At 46.9% G+C, this 20,000-nt stretch overlaps 1 non-coding gene across 1 annotated transcript in view; it reads left to right on the top strand.

Moving 5' to 3' along the window:
* Positions 1 to 18,408: 18,408 nt before the first annotated feature.
* The window catches only part of LOC142356474 (large subunit ribosomal RNA), a 3,522-nt gene continuing 1,930 nt past the window's right edge, over positions 18,409 to 20,000 (top strand). Inside the window, exon 1 of the ribosomal RNA XR_012761423.1 lies at positions 18,409 to 20,000. This exon is cut by the window's right edge and continues 1,930 nt beyond it. This is a non-coding gene — a ribosomal RNA (large subunit ribosomal RNA).

Here is a 20,000-nt window from a genome sequence, read left to right on the forward strand (position 1 = left end):
TATAGATAGACTAGAAGATAGTCTCTCGGTGGTGCATGATGTAAATATTGCTAGCCTTCGGGCTGGTGATATAGATAGACTAGAAGATAGTCTCTCGGTGGTGCATGATATAAATATTGCTAGCCTTCGGGCTGGTGGTATAGATAGACTAGAAGATAGTCTCTCGGTGGTGCATGATATGGACCTCGCTACTCATTTGAGTTAGGAAGAAGGAAGATCAAAATTCTGCAGAGAGTTTTATTCTATGTTGATCTATGCTGTGCGAAACCATGTCTACTGCCTTGCAATCAACTCATACTTTTGAGTTCTTCTCTAGCCAATAAGCACCGTAACATAATTCGGAGTGTACGGCAAACGGTGGTTGACATTTGGTGAAAATTCCAGTGTCGTGTTACGGCACTGGGAAAGAACTTGAACTTGTGCTCAGGCAACCAAGCAGCCAAGGTTGTGCGGTGTCTTGCTACAAATGTTCGGTTGTGTTCTAAATTAGCTGAAGTAAGCTGAAGCATCGCTTTGCTGTCTGAAAGTGTTGCCTCGTCATCTATGCGCTCCCAAATGGCCTAACACTGGCAGCCAATCAGAGTGCGAGAAAAGCGCTCCCAAATGGCCTAACACTGGCAGCCAATCAGAGTGCGAGAAAAGCGCTCCCAAATGGCCTAACACTGGCAGCCAATCAGAGTGCGAGAAAAGCGCTCCCAAATGGCCTAACAGTGGCAGCCAATCAGAGTGCGAGAAAAGCGCTCCCAAATGGCCTAACAGTGGCAGCCAATCAGAGTGCGAGAAAAGCGCTCCCAAATGGCCTAACAGTGGCAGCCAATCAGAGTGCGAGAAAAGCGCTCCCAAATGGCCTAACAGTGGCAGCCAATCAGAGTGCGAGAAAAGCGCTCCCAAATGGCCTAACAGTGGCAGCCAATCAGAGTGCGAGAAAAGCGCTCCCAAATGGCCTAACAGTGGCAGCCAATCAGAGTGCGAGAAAAGCGCTCCCAAATGGCCTAACAGTGGCAGCCAATCAGAGTGCGAGAAAAGCGCTCCCAAATGGCCTAACAGTGGCAGCCAATCAGAGTGCGAGAAAAGCGCTCCCAAATGGCCTAACAGTGGCAGCCAATCAGAGTGCGAGAAAAGCGCTCCCAAATGGCCTAACAGTGGCAGCCAATCAGAGTGCGAGAAAAGCGCTCCCAAATGGCCTAACAGTGGCAGCCAATCAGAGTGCGAGAAAAGCGCTCCCAAATGGCCTAACAGTGGCAGCCAATCAGAGTGCGAGAAAAGCGCTCCCAAATGGCCTAACAGTGGCAGCCAATCAGAGTGCGAGAAAAGCGCTCCCAAATGGCCTAACAGTGGCAGCCAATCAGAGTGCGAGAAAAGCGCTCCCAAATGGCCTAACAGTGGCAGCCAATCAGAGTGCGAGAAAAGCGCTCCCAAATGGCCTAACAGTGGCAGCCAATCAGAGTGCGAGAAAAGCGCTCCCAAATGGCCTAACAGTGGCAGCCAATCAGAGTGCGAGAAAAGCGCTCCCAAATGGCCTAACAGTGGCAGCCAATCAGAGTGCGAGAAAAGCGCTCCCAAATGGCCTAACAGTGGCAGCCAATCAGAGTGCGAGAAAAGCGCTCCCAAATGGCCTAACAGTGGCAGCCAATCAGAGTGCGAGAAAAGCGCTCCCAAATGGCCTAACAGTGGCAGCCAATCAGAGTGCGAGAAAAGCGCTCCCAAATGGCCTAACAGTGGCAGCCAATCAGAGTGCGAGAAAAGCGCTCCCAAATGGCCTAACAGTGGCAGCCAATCAGAGTGCGAGAAAAGCGCTCCCAAATGGCCTAACAGTGGCAGCCAATCAGAGTGCGAGAAAAGCGCTCCCAAATGGCCTAACAGTGGCAGCCAATCAGAGTGCGAGAAAAGCGCTCCCAAATGGCCTAACAGTGGCAGCCAATCAGAGTGCGAGAAAAGCGCTCCCAAATGGCCTAACAGTGGCAGCCAATCAGAGTGCGAGAAAAGCGCTCCCAAATGGCCTAACACTGGCAGCCAATCAGAGTGCGAGAAAAGCGCTCCCAAATGGCCTAACAGTGGCAGCCAATCAGAGTGCGAGAAAAGCGCTCCCAAATGGCCTAACAGTGGCAGCCAATCAGAGTGCGAGAAAAGCGCTCCCAAATGGCCTAACAGTGGCAGCCAATCAGAGTGCGAGAAAAGCGCTCCCAAATGGCCTAACAGTGGCAGCCAATCAGAGTGCGAGAAAAGCGCTCCCAAATGGCCTAACAGTGGCAGCCAATCAGAGTGCGAGAAAAGCGCTCCCAAATGGCCTAACAGTGGCAGCCAGCTAGAGCTAGCTTAAGTTAGCTTGGGTTAGCTTGAGTTAGCTTTAATTAGCTTTAATTAGCTTAAGCTAGCTTAAGTTAGCTTGGGTTAGCTTGAGTTAGCTTGAGCTAGCTTGAGTTAGCTTGAATTAGCTTGAGTTAGCTTGAAATAGCTTGAGTTAGCTTGAGTTAGCTTGAATTAGCTTGAGTTAGCTTGAGTTAGCTCGGGTTAGCTTGAGTTTGACTTCATTAACCCAAGTTAGCTTGGGTTAACTTCATTAAGTTAGCTTGAACTAGCTTGAGTTAGCTTGAGTTAGCTTGAGTTAGCTTGAGTTAGCTTGAGTTAGCTTGTCTTAGCTTTAGCTAGCTTGAGTTAGCTTGAACTAGCTTTAGCTACCTTGAGTTAGCTTGAGTTAGCTCGGGTTAGCTTGAGTTAGCTTGAGTTAGCTTGAGTTAGCTTTAGCTAGCTTGAGTTAGCTTGAGTTAGCTTGAGTTAGCTTGAGTTAGCTTGAATTAGCTTGAGTTAGCTTGAGTTAGCTTTAGCTAGCTTGGGTTAGCTTGAGCTAGCTTGAGTTAGCTCGGGTTAGCTTGAGTTAGCTTGAGTTAGCTTTAGCTAGCTTGAGTTAGCTTGAGTTAGCTTGAGTTAGCTTGAGTTAGCTTTAGCTAGCTTGAGTTAGCTTGAACTAGCTTGAGTTAGCTTGAGCTAGCTTGAGTTAGCTTGAGTTAGCTTGAGTTAGCTTTAGCTAGCTTGAGTTAGCTTGAACTAGCTTTAGTTAGCTTGAGTTAGCTTGAGTTAGCTTGAGTTAGCTTGAGTTAGCTTGTCTTAGCTTTAGCTAGCTTGAGTTAGCTTGAACTAGCTTTAGCTACCTTGAGTTAGCTTGAGTTAGCTCGGGTTAGCTTGAGTTAGCTTGAGTTAGCTTGAGTTAGCTTTAGCTAGCTTGAGTTAGCTTGAGTTAGCTTGAGTTAGCTTGAACTAGCTTGAGTTAGCTTGAGTTAGCTTGAGTTAGCTTGAGTTAGCTTGAGTTAGCTTGAGTTAGCTTGTCTTAGCTTTAGCTAGCTTGAGTTAGCTTGAACTAGCTTTAGCTACCTTGAGTTAGCTTGAGTTAGCTCGGGTTAGCTTGAGTTAGCTTGAGTTAGCTTGAGTTAGCTTTAGCTAGCTTGAGTTAGCTTGAGTTAGCTTGAGTTAGCTTGAGTTAGCTTGAATTAGCTTGAGTTAGCTTGAGTTAGCTTTAGCTAGCTTGGGTTAGCTTGAGCTAGCTTGAGTTAGCTCGGGTTAGCTTGAGTTAGCTTGAGTTAGCTTTAGCTAGCTTGAGTTAGCTTGAGTTAGCTTGAGTTAGCTTGAGTTAGCTTTAGCTAGCTTGAGTTAGCTTGAACTAGCTTGAGTTAGCTTGAGCTAGCTTGAGTTAGCTTGAGTTAGCTTGAGTTAGCTTTAGCTAGCTTGAGTTAGCTTGAACTAGCTTGAGTTAGCTTGAGTTAGCTTGAGTTAGCTTGTCTTAGCTTTAGCTAGCTTGAGCTAGCTTGAACTAGCTTTAGCTACCTTGAGTTAGCTTGAGTTAGCTCGGGTTAGCTTGAGTTAGCTTGAGTTAGCTTGAGTTAGCTTTAGCTAGCTTGAGTTAGCTTGAGTTAGCTTGAGTTAGCTTGAACTAGCTTGAGTTAGCTTGAGTTAGCTTGAGTTAGCTTGAGTTAGCTTGAGTTAGCTTGTCTTAGCTTTAGCTAGCTTGAGTTAGCTTGAACTAGCTTTAGCTACCTTGAGTTAGCTTGAGTTAGCTCGGGTTAGCTTGAGTTAGCTTGAGTTAGCTTGAGTTAGCTTTAGCTAGCTTGAGTTAGCTTGAGTTAGCTTGAGTTAGCTTGAGTTAGCTTGAATTAGCTTGAGTTAGCTTGAGTTAGCTTTAGCTAGCTTGGGTTAGCTTGAGCTAGCTTGAGTTAGCTCGGGTTAGCTTGAGTTAGCTTGAGTTAGCTTTAGCTAGCTTGAGTTAGCTTGAGTTAGCTTGAGTTAGCTTGAGTTAGCTTTAGCTAGCTTGAGTTAGCTTGAACTAGCTTGAGTTAGCTTGAGCTAGCTTGAGTTAGCTTGAGTTAGCTTGAGTTAGCTTTAGCTAGCTTGAGTTAGCTTGAACTAGCTTGAGTTAGCTTGAGTTAGCTTGAGTTAGCTTGTCTTAGCTTTAGCTAGCTTGAGCTAGCTTGAACTAGCTTTAGCTACCTTGAGTTAGCTTGAGTTAGCTCGGGTTAGCTTGAGTTAGCTTGAGTTAGCTTGAGTTAGCTTTAGCTAGCTTGAGTTAGCTTGAGTTAGCTTGAGTTAGCTTGAACTAGCTTGAGTTAGCTTGAGTTAGCTTGAGTTAGCTTGAGTTAGCTTGAACTAGCTTGAGTTAGCTTGAGCTAGCTTGAGTTAGCTTGAGTTAGCTTGAGTTAGCTTTAGCTAGCTTGAGTTAGCTTGAACTAGCTTGAGTTAGCTTGAGCTAGCTTGAGTTAGCTTGAGTTAGCTTGAGTTAGCTTTAGCTAGCTTGAGTTAGCTTGAACTAGCTTGAGTTAGCTTGAGTTAGCTTGAGTTAGCTTGTCTTAGCTTTAGCTAGCTTGAGCTAGCTTGAACTAGCTTTAGCTACCTTGAGTTAGCTTGAGTTAGCTCGGGTTAGCTTGAGTTAGCTTGAGTTAGCTTGAGTTAGCTTTAGCTAGCTTGAGTTAGCTTGAGTTAGCTTGAGTTAGCTTGAACTAGCTTGAGTTAGCTTGAGTTAGCTTGAGTTAGCTTGAGTTAGCTTGAGTTAGCTTGTCTTAGCTTTAGCTAGCTTGAGTTAGCTTGAACTAGCTTTAGCTACCTTGAGTTAGCTTGAGTTAGCTCGGGTTAGCTTGAGTTAGCTTGAGTTAGCTTGAGTTAGCTTTAGCTAGCTTGAGTTAGCTTGAGTTAGCTTGAGTTAGCTTGAGTTAGCTTGAATTAGCTTGAGTTAGCTTGAGTTAGCTTTAGCTAGCTTGGGTTAGCTTGAGCTAGCTTGAGTTAGCTCGGGTTAGCTTGAGTTAGCTTGAGTTAGCTTTAGCTAGCTTGAGTTAGCTTGAGTTAGCTTGAGTTAGCTTGAGTTAGCTTTAGCTAGCTTGAGTTAGCTTGAACTAGCTTGAGTTAGCTTGAGCTAGCTTGAGTTAGCTTGAGTTAGCTTGAGTTAGCTTTAGCTAGCTTGAGTTAGCTTGAACTAGCTTGAGTTAGCTTGAGTTAGCTTGAGTTAGCTTGTCTTAGCTTTAGCTAGCTTGAGCTAGCTTGAACTAGCTTTAGCTACCTTGAGTTAGCTTGAGTTAGCTCGGGTTAGCTTGAGTTAGCTTGAGTTAGCTTGAGTTAGCTTTAGCTAGCTTGAGTTAGCTTGAGTTAGCTTGAGTTAGCTTGAACTAGCTTGAGTTAGCTTGAGTTAGCTTGAGTTAGCTTGAGTTAGCTTGAGTTAGCTTGTCTTAGCTTTAGCTAGCTTGAGTTAGCTTGAACTAGCTTTAGCTACCTTGAGTTAGCTTGAGTTAGCTCGGGTTAGCTTGAGTTAGCTTGAGTTAGCTTGAGTTAGCTTTAGCTAGCTTGAGTTAGCTTGAGTTAGCTTGAGTTAGCTTGAGTTAGCTTGAATTAGCTTGAGTTAGCTTGAGTTAGCTTTAGCTAGCTTGGGTTAGCTTGAGCTAGCTTGAGTTAGCTCGGGTTAGCTTGAGTTAGCTTGAGTTAGCTTTAGCTAGCTTGAGTTAGCTTGAGTTAGCTTGAGTTAGCTTGAGTTAGCTTTAGCTAGCTTGAGTTAGCTTGAACTAGCTTGAGTTAGCTTGAGCTAGCTTGAGTTAGCTTGAGTTAGCTTGAGTTAGCTTTAGCTAGCTTGAGTTAGCTTAAACTAGCTTGAGTTAGCTTGAGCTAGCTTGAGTTAGCTTGAGTTAGCTTGAGTTAGCTTTAGCTAGCTTGAGTTAGCTTGAACTAGCTTGAGTTAGCTTGAGTTAGCTTGAGTTAGCTTGAGTTAGCTTGTCTTAGCTTTAGCTAGCTTGAGCTAGCTTGAACTAGCTTTAGCTACCTTGAGTTAGCTTGAGTTAGCTCGGGTTAGCTTGAGTTAGCTTGAGTTAGCTTGAGTTAGCTTGAGCTAGCTTGAGTTAGCTTGAGTTAGCTTGAGTTAGCTTTAGCTAGCTTGAGTTAGCTTGAACTAGCTTGAGTTAGCTTGAGCTAGCTTGAGTTAGCTTGAGTTAGCTTGAGTTAGCTTTAGCTAGCTTGAGTTAGCTTGAACTAGCTTGAGTTAGCTTGAGTTAGCTTGAGTTAGCTTGAGTTAGCTTGAATTAGCTTGAGTTAGCTTGAGTTAGCTTTAGCTAGCTTGGGTTAGCTTGAGCTAGCTTGAGTTAGCTCGGGTTAGCTTGAGTTAGCTTGAGTTAGCTTTAGCTAGCTTGAGTTAGCTTGAGTTAGCTTGAGTTAGCTTGAGTTAGCTTTAGCTAGCTTGAGTTAGCTTGAGCTAGCTGAGTTAGCTTGAGTTAGCTAGCTTGAGCTTGAGCTAGCTAGCTAGCTTGAGCTTGAGCTAGCTAGCTCGCTTGAGCTTGAGCTTGAGCTAGCTAGCTTGAGCTTGAGCTAGCTAGCTAGCTTGAGCTTGAGCTTGAGCTAGCTGGCTTGAGCTTGAGCTAGCTAGCTTGAGCTTGAGCTAGCTAGCTAGCTAGCTTGAGCTTGAGCTTGAGCTAGCTAGCTAGCTTGAGCTAGCTATCTAGCTTGAGCTTGAGCTAGCTAGCTAGCTTGAGCTTGAGCTTGAGCTTGAGCTAGCTGGCTTGAGCTTGAGCTAGCTAGCTTGAGCTTGAGCTAGCTAGCTAGCTTGAGCTTGAGCTTGAGCTAGCTGGCTTGAGCTTGAGCTAGCTAGCTTGAGCTTGAGCTAGCTAGCTAGCTTGAGCTTGAGCTTGAGCTAGCTAGCTAGCTAGCTTGAGCTTGAGCTTGAGCTTGAGCTAGCTAGCTTGAGCTTGAGCTAGCTAGCTAGCTTGAGCTTGAGCTTGAGCTAGCTAGCTTGAGCTTGAGCTTGAGCTAGCTAGCTTGAGCTTGAGCTTGAGCTAGCTAGCTTGAGCTTGAGCTTGAGCTAGCTAGCTTGAGCTTGAGCTTGAGCTAGCTAGCTAGCTAGCTTGAGCTTGAGCTAGCTAGCTTGAGCTTGAGCTAGCTAGCTAGCTTGAGATTGAGCTTGAGCTAGCTGGCTTGAGCTTGAGCTAGCTAGCTTGAGCTTGAGCTAGCTAGCTTGAGCTTGAGCTAGCTAGCTAGCTTGAACTTGAGCTAGCTAGCTAGCTTGAGCTTGAGCTTGAGCTAGCTAGCTAGCTTGAGCTTGAGCTTGAGCTAGCTGGCTTGAGCTTGAGCTAGCTAGCTTGAGCTTGAGCTAGCTAGCTTGAGCTTGAGCTAGCTAGCTAGCTTGAACTTGAGCTAGCTAGCTAGCTTGAGCTTGAGCTAGCTAGCTAGCTTGAGCTTGAGCTAGCTAGCTAGCTTGAGCTTGAGCTTGAGCTAGCTAGCTTGAGCTTGAGCTTGAGCTAGCTAGCTAGCTTGAGCTTGAGCTAGCTAGCTTGAGCTTGAGCTAGCTAGCTTGAGCTTGAGCTAGCTAGCTAGCTTGAGCTTGAGCTAGCTAGCTAGCTTGAACTTGAGCTAGCTAGCTAGCTTGAGCTTGAGCTAGCTAGCTAGCTTGAGCTAGCTAGCTAGCTTGAGCTTGAGCTTGAGCTAGCTAGCTTGAGCTTGAGCTAGCTAGCTAGCTTGAGCTTGAGCTAGCTAGCTAGCTTGAGCTTGAGCTAGCTAGCTAGCTTGAGCTTGAGCTTGAGCTAGCTAGCTTGAGCTTGAGCTTGAGCTAGCTAGCTAGCTTGAGCTTGAGCTAGCTAGCTTGAGCTTGAGCTAGCTAGCTTGAGCTTGAGCTAGCTAGCAAGCTTGTGCTTGAGCTAGCTAGCTAGCTTGAGCTTGAGCTTGAGCTAGCTAGCTTGAGCTTGAGCTAGCTAGCTTGAGCTTGAGCTAGCTAGCTTGAGCTTGAGCTAGCTAGCAAGCTTGTGCTTGAGCTAGCTAGCTAGCTTGAGCTTGAGCTTGAGCTAGCTGGCTTGAGCTTGAGCTAGCTAGCTTGAGCTTGAGCTAGCTAGCTTGAGCTTGACCTAGCTAGCTAGCTTGAACTTGAGCTAGCTAGCTAGCTTGAGCTTGAGCTAGCTAGCTAGCTTGAGCTTGAGCTAGCTAGCTAGCTTGAGCTTGAGCTTGAGCTAGCTAGCTTGAGCTTGAGCTTGAGCTAGCTAGCTAGCTTGAGCTTGAGCTAGCTAGCTTGAGCTTGAGCTAGCTAGCTTGAGCTTGAGCTAGCTAGCTAGCTTGAGCTTGAGCTAGCTAGCTAGCTTGAACTTGAGCTAGCTAGCTAGCTTGAGTTTGAGCTAGCTAGCTTGAGCTTGAGCTAGCTAGCTTGAGCTTGAGCTAGCTAGCTAGCTTGAACTTGAGCTAGCTAGCTAGCTTGAGCTTGAGCTAGCTAGCTAGCTTGAGCTTGAGCTAGCTAGCTAGCTTGAGCTTGAGCTTGAGCTAGCTAGCTTGAGCTTGAGCTTGAGCTAGCTAGCTAGCTTGAGCTTGAGCTAGCTAGCTTGAGCTTGAGCTAGCTAGCTTGAGCTTGAGCTAGCTAGCTAGCTTGAGCTTGAGCTAGCTAGCTAGCTTGAACTTGAGCTAGCTAGCTAGCTTGAGCTTGAGCTAGCTAGCTTGAGCTTGAGCTAGCTAGCTAGCTTGAGCTTGAGCTTGAGCTAGCTAGCTAGCTAGCTTGAGCTTGAGCTTGAGCTTGAGCTAGCTAGCTTGAGCTTGAGCTAGCTAGCTAGCTTGAGCTTGGGCTTGAGCTAGCTAGCTTGAGCTTGAGCTTGAGCTAGCTAGCTTGAGCTTGAGCTTGAGCTAGCTAGCTTGAGCTTGAGCTTGAGCTAGCTAGTTTGAGCTTGAGCTTGAGCTAGCTAGCTAGCTAGCTTGAGCTTGAGCTAGCTAGCTTGAGCTTGAGCTAGCTAGCTAGCTTGAGCTTGAGCTTGAGCTAGCTGGCTTGAGCTTGAGCTAGCTAGCTTGAGCTTGAGCTAGCTAGCTTGAGCTTGAGCTAGCTAGCTAGCTTGAACTTGAGCTAGCTAGCTAGCTTGAGCTTGAGCTTGAGCTTGAGCTAGCTAGCTAGCTTGAGCTTGAGCTTGAGCTAGCTGGCTTGAGCTTGAGCTAGCTAGCTTGAGCTTGAGCTAGCTAGCTTGAGCTTGAGCTAGCTAGCTAGCTTGAACTTGAGCTAGCTAGCTAGCTTGAGCTTGAGCTAGCTAGCTAGCTTGAGCTTGAGCTAGCTAGCTAGCTTGAGCTTGAGCTTGAGCTAGCTAGCTTGAGCTTGAGCTTGAGCTAGCTAGCTAGCTTGAGCTTGAGCTAGCTAGCTTGAGCTTGAGCTAGATAGCTTGAGCTTGAGCTAGCTAGCTAGCTTGAGCTTGAGCTAGCTAGCTAGCTTGAACTTGAGCTAGCTAGCTAGCTTGAGCTTGAGCTAGCTAGCTAGCTTGAGCTAGCTAGCTAGCTTGAGCTTGAGCTTGAGCTAGCTAGCTTGAGCTTGAGCTAGCTAGCTAGCTTGAGCTTGAGCTAGCTAGCTAGCTTGAGCTTGAGCTAGCTAGCTAGCTTGAGCTTGAGCTTGAGCTAGCTAGCTTGAGCTTGAGCTTGAGCTAGCTAGCTAGCTTGAGCTTGAGCTAGCTAGCTTGAGCTTGAGCTAGCTAGCTTGAGCTTGAGCTAGCTAGCAAGCTTGTGCTTGAGCTAGCTAGCTAGCTTGAGCTTGAGCTTGAGCTAGCTAGCTTGAGCTTGAGCTAGCTAGCTTGAGCTTGAGCTAGCTAGCTTGAGCTTGAGCTAGCTAGCAAGCTTGTGCTTGAGCTAGCTAGCTAGCTTGAGCTTGAGCTTGAGCTAGCTGGCTTGAGCTTGAGCTAGCTAGCTTGAGCTTGAGCTAGCTAGCTTGAGCTTGAGCTAGCTAGCTAGCTTGAACTTGAGCTAGCTAGCTAGCTTGAGCTTGAGCTAGCTAGCTAGCTTGAGCTTGAGCTAGCTAGCTAGCTTGAGCTTGAGCTTGAGCTAGCTAGCTTGAGCTTGAGCTTGAGCTAGCTAGCTAGCTTGAGCTTGAGCTAGCTAGCTTGAGCTTGAGCTAGCTAGCTTGAGCTTGAGCTAGCTAGCTAGCTTGAGCTTGAGCTAGCTAGCTAGCTTGAACTTGAGCTAGCTAGCTAGCTTGAGTTTGAGCTAGCTAGCTTGAGCTTGAGCTAGCTAGCTTGAGCTTGAGCTAGCTAGCTAGCTTGAACTTGAGCTAGCTAGCTAGCTTGAGCTTGAGCTAGCTAGCTAGCTTGAGCTTGAGCTAGCTAGCTAGCTTGAGCTTGAGCTTGAGCTAGCTAGCTTGAGCTTGAGCTTGAGCTAGCTAGCTAGCTTGAGCTTGAGCTAGCTAGCTTGAGCTTGAGCTAGCTAGCTTGAGCTTGAGCTAGCTAGCTAGCTTGAGCTTGAGCTAGCTAGCTAGCTTGAACTTGAGCTAGCTAGCTAGCTTGAGCTTGAGCTAGCTAGCTAGCTTGAGCTAGCTAGCTAGCTTGAGCTTGAGCTTGAGCTTGAGCTAGCTAGCTTGAGCTTGAGCTAGCTAGCTAGCTTGAGCTTGAGCTAGCTAGCTAGCTTGAGCTTGAGCTAGCTAGCTAGCTTGAGCTTGAGCTTGAGCTAGCTAGCTTGAGCTTGAGCTTGAGCTAGCTAGCTAGCTTGAGCTTGAGCTAGCTAGCTAGCTTGAGCTTGAGCTTGAGCTAGCTAGCTTGAGCTTGAGCTTGAGCTAGCTAGCTAGCTTGAGCTTGAGCTAGCTAGCTTGAGCTTGAGCTAGCTAGCTTGAGCTTGAGCTAGCTAGCTAGCTTGTGCTTGAGCTAGCTAGCTAGCTTGAGCTTGAGCTTGAGCTAGCTGGCTTGAGCTTGAGCTAGCTAGCTTGAGCTTGAGCTAGCTAGCTTGAGCTTGAGCTAGCTAGCTAGCTTGAACTTGAGCTAGCTAGCTAGCTTGAGCTTGAGCTAGCTAGCTAGCTTGAGCTTGAGCTAGCTAGCTAGCTTGAGCTTGAGCTTGAGCTAGCTAGCTTGAGCTTGAGCTTGAGCTAGCTAGCTAGCTTGAGCTTGAGCTAGCTAGCTTGAGCTTGAGCTAGCTAGCTTGAGCTTGAGCTAGCTAGCTAGCTTGAGCTTGAGCTAGCTAGCTAGCTTGAACTTGAGCTAGCTAGCTAGCTTGAGCTTGAGCTAGCTAGCTAGCTTGAGCTAGCTAGCTAGCTTGAGCTTGAGCTTGAGCTAGCTAGCTTGAGCTTGAGCTAGCTAGCTAGCTTGAGCTTGAGCTAGCTAGCTAGCTTGAGCTTGAGCTAGCTAGCTAGCTTGAGCTTGAGCTTGAGCTAGCTAGCTTGAGCTTGAGCTTGAGCTAGCTAGCTAGCTTGAGCTTGAGCTAGCTAGCTTGAGCTTGAGCTAGCTAGCTTGAGCTTGAGCTAGCTAGCAAGCTTGTGCTTGAGCTAGCTAGCTAGCTTGAGCTTGAGCTTGAGCTAGCTAGCTTGAGCTTGAGCTAGCTAGCTTGAGCTTGAGCTAGCTAGCTTGAGCTTGAGCTAGCTAGCAAGCTTGTGCTTGAGCTAGCTAGCTAGCTTGAGCTTGAGCTTGAGCTAGCTGGCTTGAGCTTGAGCTAGCTAGCTTGAGCTTGAGCTAGCTAGCTTGAGCTTGAGCTAGCTAGCTAGCTTGAACTTGAGCTAGCTAGCTAGCTTGAGCTTGAGCTAGCTAGCTAGCTTGAGCTTGAGCTAGCTAGCTAGCTTGAGCTTGAGCTTGAGCTAGCTAGCTTGAGCTTGAGCTTGAGCTAGCTAGCTAGCTGGAGCTTGAGCTAGCTAGCTTGAGCTTGAGCTAGCTAGCTTGAGCTTGAGCTAGCTAGCTAGCTTGAGCTTGAGCTAGCTAGCTAGCTTGAACTTGAGCTAGCTAGCTAGCTTGAGTTTGAGCTAGCTAGCTTGAGCTTGAGCTAGCTAGCTTGAGCTTGAGCTAGCTAGCTAGCTTGAACTTGAGCTAGCTAGCTAGCTTGAGCTTGAGCTAGCTAGCTAGCTTGAGCTTGAGCTAGCTAGCTAGCTTGAGCTTGAGCTTGAGCTAGCTAGCTTGAGCTTGAGCTTGAGCTAGCTAGCTAGCTTGAGCTTGAGCTAGCTAGCTTGAGCTTGAGCTAGCTAGCTTGAGCTTGAGCTAGCTAGCTAGCTTGAGCTTGAGCTAGCTAGCTAGCTTGAACTTGAGCTAGCTAGCTAGCTTGAGCTTGAGCTAGCTAGCTAGCTTGAGCTAGCTAGCTAGCTTGAGCTTGAGCTTGAGCTTGAGCTAGCTAGCTTGAGCTTGAGCTAGCTAGCTAGCTTGAGCTTGAGCTAGCTAGCCAGCTTGAGCTTGAGCTAGCTAGCTAGCTTGAGCTTGAGCTTGAGCTAGCTAGCTTGAGCTTGAGCTTGAGCTAGCTAGCTAGCTTGAGCTTGAGCTAGCTAGCTAGCTTGAGCTTGAGCTTGAGCTAGCTAGCTTGAGCTTGAGCTTGAGCTAGCTAGCTAGCTTGAGCTTGAGCTAGCTAGCTTGAGCTTGAGCTAGCTAGCTTGAGATTGAGCTAGCTAGCTAGCTTGTGCTTGAGCTAGCTAGCTAGCTTGAGCTTGAGCTTGAGCTAGCTGGCTTGAGCTTGAGCTAGCTAGCTTGAGCTTGAGCTAGCTAGCTTGAGCTTGAGCTAGCTAGCTAGCTTGAACTTGAGCTAGCTAGCTAGCTTGAGCTTGAGCTTGAGCTAGCTAGCTAGCTTGAGCTTGAGCTAGCTAGCTAGCTTGAGCTTGAGCTTGAGCTAGCTAGCTTGAGCTTGAGCTTGAGCTAGCTAGCTAGCTTGAGCTTGAGCTAGCTAGCTTGAGCTTGAGCTAGCTAGCTTGAGCTTGAGCTAGCTAGCTAGCTTGAGCTTGAGCTAGCTAGCTAGCTTGAACTTGAGCTAGCTAGCTAGCTTGAGCTTGAGCTAGCTAGCTAGCTTGAGCTAGCTAGCTAGCTTGAGCTTGAGCTTGAGCTTGAGCTAGCTAGCTTGAGCTTGAGCTAGCTAGCTAGCTTGAGCTTGAGCTAGCTAGCTAGCTTGAGCTTGAGCTAGCTAGCTAGCTTGAGCTTGAGCTTGAGCTAGCTAGCTTGAGCTTGAGCTTGAGCTAGCTAGCTAGCTTGAGCTTGAGCTAGCTAGCTTGAGCTTGAGCTAGCTAGCTTGAGCTTGAGCTAGCTAGCTAGCTTGAGCTTGAGCTAGCTAGCTAGCTTGAGCTTGAGCTAGCTGGCTTGAGCTTGAGCTAGATAGCTTGAGCTTGAGCTAGCTAGCTAGCTTGAGCTAGCTAGCTAGAGCTCGACCTATGAAAAGCTGCGCAAACACTTATTCTATAATAATTGCGAAAATTAAAAATTTCACAAGTGAAAAGCTGCATAAACAGTAATTCTATGTGTGGGGCATTATTAGGGGGAGGTGTCTTGTCAAAATATGGCTGGACTAAAGACCTCAACCCAGATAGGGTGGAAGGCCCTATGATCGGTCTGTTACTAATCGGTGACCGATAAAGACCTGACCAAGGCCTGTAGTAAGCTTGGTTAGGCATTACAGGAGATAACACTAAGACCGAGGGGTCTTAGAGAGCCCTCTAGCGGGGCGAATAGAGCTAGATCGAGCCTTGGGAAAGCTAGATCGAGCAGGACTGAAGCTAAAGGATAGACCGAGAGGTCTGTCTGGTCCTCCTAGAGAGGCCAAGAGAAAGTACGAGAAGCCAACTAAAGCTTGATCGGGCCTTCAGCAAGCACGACCGAGCTGTACCGGAGCTAACACTAAGACCGAGGGGTCTTAGAGAGCCCTCTAGCGGGGCGAATAGAGCTAGATCGAGCCTTGGGAAAGCTAGATCGAGCAGGACTGAAGCTAAACGATAGACCGAGAGGTCTGTCTGGTCCTCCTAGAGAGGCCAAGAGAAAAAACGAGAAGCTAACTAAAGCTTGATCGGGCCTTCAGCAAGCACGACCGAGCTGTACCGGAGCTAACACTAAGACCGAGGGGTCTTAGAGAGCCCTCTAGCGGGGCGAATAGAGCTTGATCAAGCCTTGGGCAAGCTAGATCGAGCAGGACTGAAGCTAAGCAAGAGACCGAGAGGTCTGTCTGGTCCTCCTAGAGAGGCCAAGAGAAAGTACGAGAAGCCAACTAAAGCTTGATCGGGCCTTCAGCAAGCACGACCGAGCTGTACCGGAGCTAACACTAAGACCGAGGGGTCTTAGAGAGCCCTCTAGCGGGGCGAATAGAGCTAGATCGAGCCTTGGGAAAGCTAGATCGAGCAGGACTGAAGCTAAACGATAGACCGAGAGGTCTGTCTGGTCCTCCTAGAGAGGCCAAGAGAAAGTACGAGAAGCTAACTAAAGCTTGATCGCGCCTTCAGCAAGCACGATTGAGCAAGACCGGAGCTAACACTAAGACCGAAGTGTCTTAGAGAGCCCTCTGGTGGGGCGAATAGAGCTAGATCGAGCCTTGGGAAAGCTAGATCGAGTAAGATTGAAGCTGAAAGAGTGTCAGAGGAGCAAATGAACCTCCAAAAAGTGAAAATCAAATTTTAGAAAAAACACAAGTTAAATACTGCATGGACAGTATTTCTATGTGTGGGGCATTATTAGGGGGAGGTGTCTTGTCAAAATATGGCTGGACTAAAGACCTCAACCCGGATAGGGTGGAAGGCCCCATGATCGGTCTGTTACTAATCGGTGACCGATAAAGACCTGACCAAGGCCTGTAGTAAGCTTGGTTAGGCATTACAGGAGTTAACACTAAGACCGAGGGGTCTTAGAGAGCCCTCTAGCGGGGCGAATAGAGCTAGATCGAGCCTTGGGAAAGCTAGATCGAGCAGGACTGAAGCTAAGCAAGAGACCGAAAGGTCTGTCTGGTCCTCCTAGAGAGGCCAAGAGAAAGTACGAGAAGCTAACTAAAGCTTGATCAGGCCTTCAGCAAGCACGACCGAGCTGTACCGGAGCTAACACTAAGACCGAGGGGTCTTAGAGAGCCCTCTAGCAGGGCGAATAGATCTAGATCGAGCCTTGGGAAAGCTAGATCGAGCAGGACTGAAGCTAAACGATAGACCGAGAGGTCTGTCTGGTCCTCCTAGAGAGGCCAAGAGAAAGTACGAGAAGCTAACTAAAGCTTGATCGGGCCTTCAGCAAGCACGACCGAGCTGTACCGGAGCTAACACTAAGACCGAGGGGTCTTAGAGAGCCCTCTAGCAGGGCGAATAGAGCTAGATCGAGCCTTGGGAAAGCTAGATCAAGCAGGACTGAAGCTAAACGATAGACCGAGAGGTCTGTCTGGTCCTCCTAGAGAGGCCAAGAGAAAGTACGAGAATCTAACTAAAGCTTGATCGGGCCTTCAGCAAGCACGACCGAGCTGTACCGGAGCTAACACTAAGACCGAGGGGTCTTAGAGAGCCCTCTAGCAGGGCGAATAGAGCTAGATCGAGCCTTGGGAAAGCTAGATCGAGCAGGACTGAAGCTAAACGATAGACCGAGAGGTCTGTCTGGTCCTCCTAGAGAGGCCAAGAGGAAGTACGAGAAGCTAACTAAAGCTTGATCGCGCCTTCAGCAAGCACGATTGAGCAAGACCGGAGCTAACACTAAGACCGAAGTGTCTTAGAGAGCCCTCTAGTGGGGCGAATAGAGCTAGATCGAGCCTTGGGAAAGCTAGATCGAGTAAGATTGAAGCTGAAAGAGTGTCAGAGGAGCAAATGAACCTCCAAAAAGTGAAAATCAAATTTTAGAAAAAAACACAAGTTAAATACTGCATGGACAGTAATTCTATGTGTGGGGCATTATTAGGGAGAGGTGTCTTGTCAAAATATGGCTGGACTAAAGACCTCAACCCGGATAGGGTGGAAGGCCCTATGATTGGTCTGTTACTAATCGGTGACCGATAAAGACCTGACCAAGGCCTGTAGTAAGCTTGGTTAGGCATTACAGAAGATAACACTAAGACCGAGGGGTCTTAGAGAGCCCTCTAGCGGGGCGAATAGAGCTTGATCAAGCCTTGGGCAAGCTAGATCGAGCAGGACTGAAGCTAAACGATAGACCGAGAGGTCTGTCTGGTCCTCCTAGAGAGGCCAAGAGAAAGTACGAGAATCTAACTAAAGCTGGGTCGGGCCTTCAGCAAGCACGACCGAGCAGTACCGGAGCTAACACTAAGACCGAGGGGTCTTAGAGAGCCCTCTAGTGGGGCGAATAGAGCTAGATCGAGCCTTGGGAAAGCTAGATCGAGCAGGACTGAAGCTAAACGATAAACCGAAAGGTCTGACGGGTCCTCATAAGAGGCATGGAGAAAGATCTGATACTAAAGTACCTCTCGGAAGTAATAAAATATGCCTGATGAAGCCGGGTATGATGTTTGTTGTTTGATGGCATTCATCGATTAGGTCTGGTGGATTCCCCATTACTCCGAGTGGTACTAGTAGAGGCTCCTACAGGGGTGAGCAAAGCGAGATCAAGCCTTAGGCAAGCTAGATCGAGCAGAACTGAAGCTGAAAAGCAAAATAAATGACAGGTCTGTCCAAATCAATAAACTTGAAATCCAGTGTGGTCACCACGGGTCACGAGGTGAATTCCTAGCGATTGTCTGCTGAACGTATAGGAAGGCCCGAAACGAACGATAATTTCATTGCACAGTGGAGATACTATACGTTCAGGAGTAGCATACATCGGGTTTGATCTATGATCATGTCTGGTCTCCGAGGATCCACCGGGTTACCAACTGGCACCGCTGTACTGGGTGTAAAACTGGGCCACCTGAAGTCCCGGGTGTAAAACTAGGTGCCTCTGTGCCAAAGTAGCGGCTTGCGTAGTGCATTATGCCTCCGGCTTGCGAAATGGTTATAAGCAATAACAACAGGACGCCGCGGGGTGTTCACTTAAAGGAGTAACGTTCTCTCAAGGGAGGGGATCTAAAAATCTTGATAAAACATTTATTCTATGCAAAATTTGTGCGCAAATTTTGCAAAGTAAAAAGCTGCACTGTAGCAAATTCTATGTGTGTAGCATTATTAGGGAAGTGTTGTTTGATGGCACCTCTCTACTTGATGCACCAAAGAACTACCTTGATGGCTCATGACCGCTGGTAATCTGTCGTCGCTAGTAGTTCGGAACTGAGAACAAATATGTTCGCAAATTACAACAATTATACAGCATATTGCTGAATAAAGCAGAACCGAATAATACTCAGTGACTTTACACCAAGACTGACTAATGTCTGGATTGTATCGTCCTACTCGAGTAAGGCGAAGAAAAGCTAGAAAGATACGCTTTTCACAAAGCAGGCTTAATGCATGCAAACCAAGGAGGAAGGAGTGATGCCCCTCCTTATAATAAGCAGAACCAAATAAAGAACAGACAGCATCATCTGTACAGTGACCAAGAAGAGGTGAAACTTCTGTATGTGAAAAGGCAATTTGAGCGAGATTTATTAGCAGACTAGTATTATGTTGTTTCTAGTAGGCGAAAGCCAAAACATCAACATGTGAAAGTCTTGCTGAACAAATTTAATGTTGTTGAGCTCAGTACCGTGTGAATTAGTAGCCATAATTGGCGAGCGAAAATTGAACTGGCGAAACTTCGTCTTTGGAAAATTGCAGATGCCGAGCACTTATTTTGCAACGAGTATTATGTTGACTGTAGTAAGCGAAAGCCGAAACAGCAACATGTGAAAGCTGTTGAAATTTGTGGTCATTTTGCAATAAGTACAAGGAGTGTAACTAGTAGCCAGGTCAAAATTTGGGATAAGAATGAGCAAAAATTCTGCATGAGAACAGTTGAAATTATGAAACTAAATTACAAAGACTAGTATTATGTTGTTTCGAGTACGCGAAAGCGGAAACATCAACATGTGAACGTTTGTAACGAAGTTTCGTTAATTTTCAGCCTAGTACTGAGCAAGAACGAGTAGCCTCATCTCCAATCCCACGCAAAATGTAGTGAAATATGTGAGTGAACCTTATTCACGGTGAGGGTTTCCCGAGGTCTGTATTGCAGCGAGTATTATGTTGCTTCTAGTAAGCGAAAGCTGAAACAACAACATTTGAAAGTTGGAATTAATGACTGAATGGAAACTTCGACCTGTGTTTGATAGTAGTAGCGAACAAAACTGCTGAATCGGTTTCTGTCTCATATTGGTCAGTGAACCAATTAAGAGACAATCAACTACATAACCTGAATTGGGCGAGAGAACCCCCTTAACTTAAGCATATCAGTAAGGGGAGGAAAAGAAATCAACTGAGAATCCCTTAGTAATGGCGAATGAACAGGGAAAAGCTCATCGGGAAGAGAAATGGCAACATTTCTCGGTGTCCGGTATGGTTTGATGCTAGACTGGTGAATTTGTCCTGATGTCTACTGGAAAGTAGCATCAAAGAAGGTGAAAATCCTGTAAAGGTCATTTTCGATACCAGTCATAATGGCTCATTCCTATGAGTAGAGTTGTTTGAAAGTGCAACTCGAAGCTGGAGATATGTCTCTCCAAAAGCTAATTATAAAGCGAGACCGATAGTAAACAAGTACCGTGAGGGAAAGTTGAAAAGCACTCTGAAGAGAGAGTGAAAAGTACGTGAAACTGTTGAAGGGGAACTGGAGTGAGCGTTACCATACTCAATGCCTTGATATTATATTCTCGGCTACCGAGTAGTGTAGTTGTCGTCTTTTGGCAAATCTTGTTAATGAATCGAGCAGAAGTTTTCCTCGGAATTCTTCTTGTTGATTCTAAACAAAATGAGATAAATTGATCTTGATTGCCTGTCTGACCTCAACTTCCTATTCAATGCTCTCTACAGCCCGTCTTGAAACACGGACCAAGGAGTGTGAGTTGCTTGCAAGTGTTGTCGCTCATTGAAAGCGCACACGCGAAATGAAAGTGAACAGTGTAATTTTTATGAATTGCACTACTTTGTGTGGTGAGGGCGCCGATTCGGTGTCCCGCAACCACGGACGGTTTTGCTCTTATTGCATGACTGATCCAGAGCAAGTAGCACACGACCCGAAAGATGGTGATCTATGCTTGGGCAGGGCGAAGCCACGGGAAACCATGGTGGAAGCCCGAAGCGGTTCTGACGTGCAAATCGATCGTCTGACCTGAGCATAGGGGCGAAAGACTAATCGAACCATCTAGTAGCTGGTTTCCTCCGAAGTTTCCCTCAGGATAGCAAAAGCTTGAGCAAGATTGAAAAATCTTCGCAAAGCAATTTCATCGGTTAAAGCGAATGATTAGAGGAATGGGGGAAAATTTTTCCTTCACCTATTCTCAAACTATAAATCGGTGAGATGTCCTTGTGACTTAATTGCACTTGGACTATGAATGCAAGCTTTTTGTGGGCCGCTTTTGGTAAGCAGAACCGGCGATGTGGGATGAACCAAAAGTTGGGTTAAGGCGCCTAACTACTTGCTCATGAGTCACCACAAAAGGTGTTGATTGATACTGACAGCAGGACGGTGGTCATGGAAGTTGAAATCCGCTAAGGAGTGTGTAACAACTCACCTGCCGAATCAATCAGCCCTGAAAATGGATGGCACTAGAGCTCGTGGCCTATACCCAACCATGAATATCAATATCTAACGCAAGTTAGATTAGAGAAAAAGAGCCTCACCAGCTCAAAAATGATATTCATGTGTAGGAGGACACATTGATTGCGCTAAAGTATGCACGCAAGTGTATGCGCGAAGCGATCAATGGAGCAGATCTTGGTGGAAGTAGCAAGTACTCAAATGAGAACTTTGAGGACTGAAGCGGGAAAGGCTTTCATGTGA

The sequence above is a fragment of the Convolutriloba macropyga genome, unplaced genomic scaffold (genome assembly GCF_964194025.1).
Source record: "Convolutriloba macropyga unplaced genomic scaffold, txConMacr16.3 SCAFFOLD_470, whole genome shotgun sequence".
NCBI classification, from domain to species: Eukaryota; Metazoa; Xenacoelomorpha; order Acoela; family Convolutidae; genus Convolutriloba; species Convolutriloba macropyga.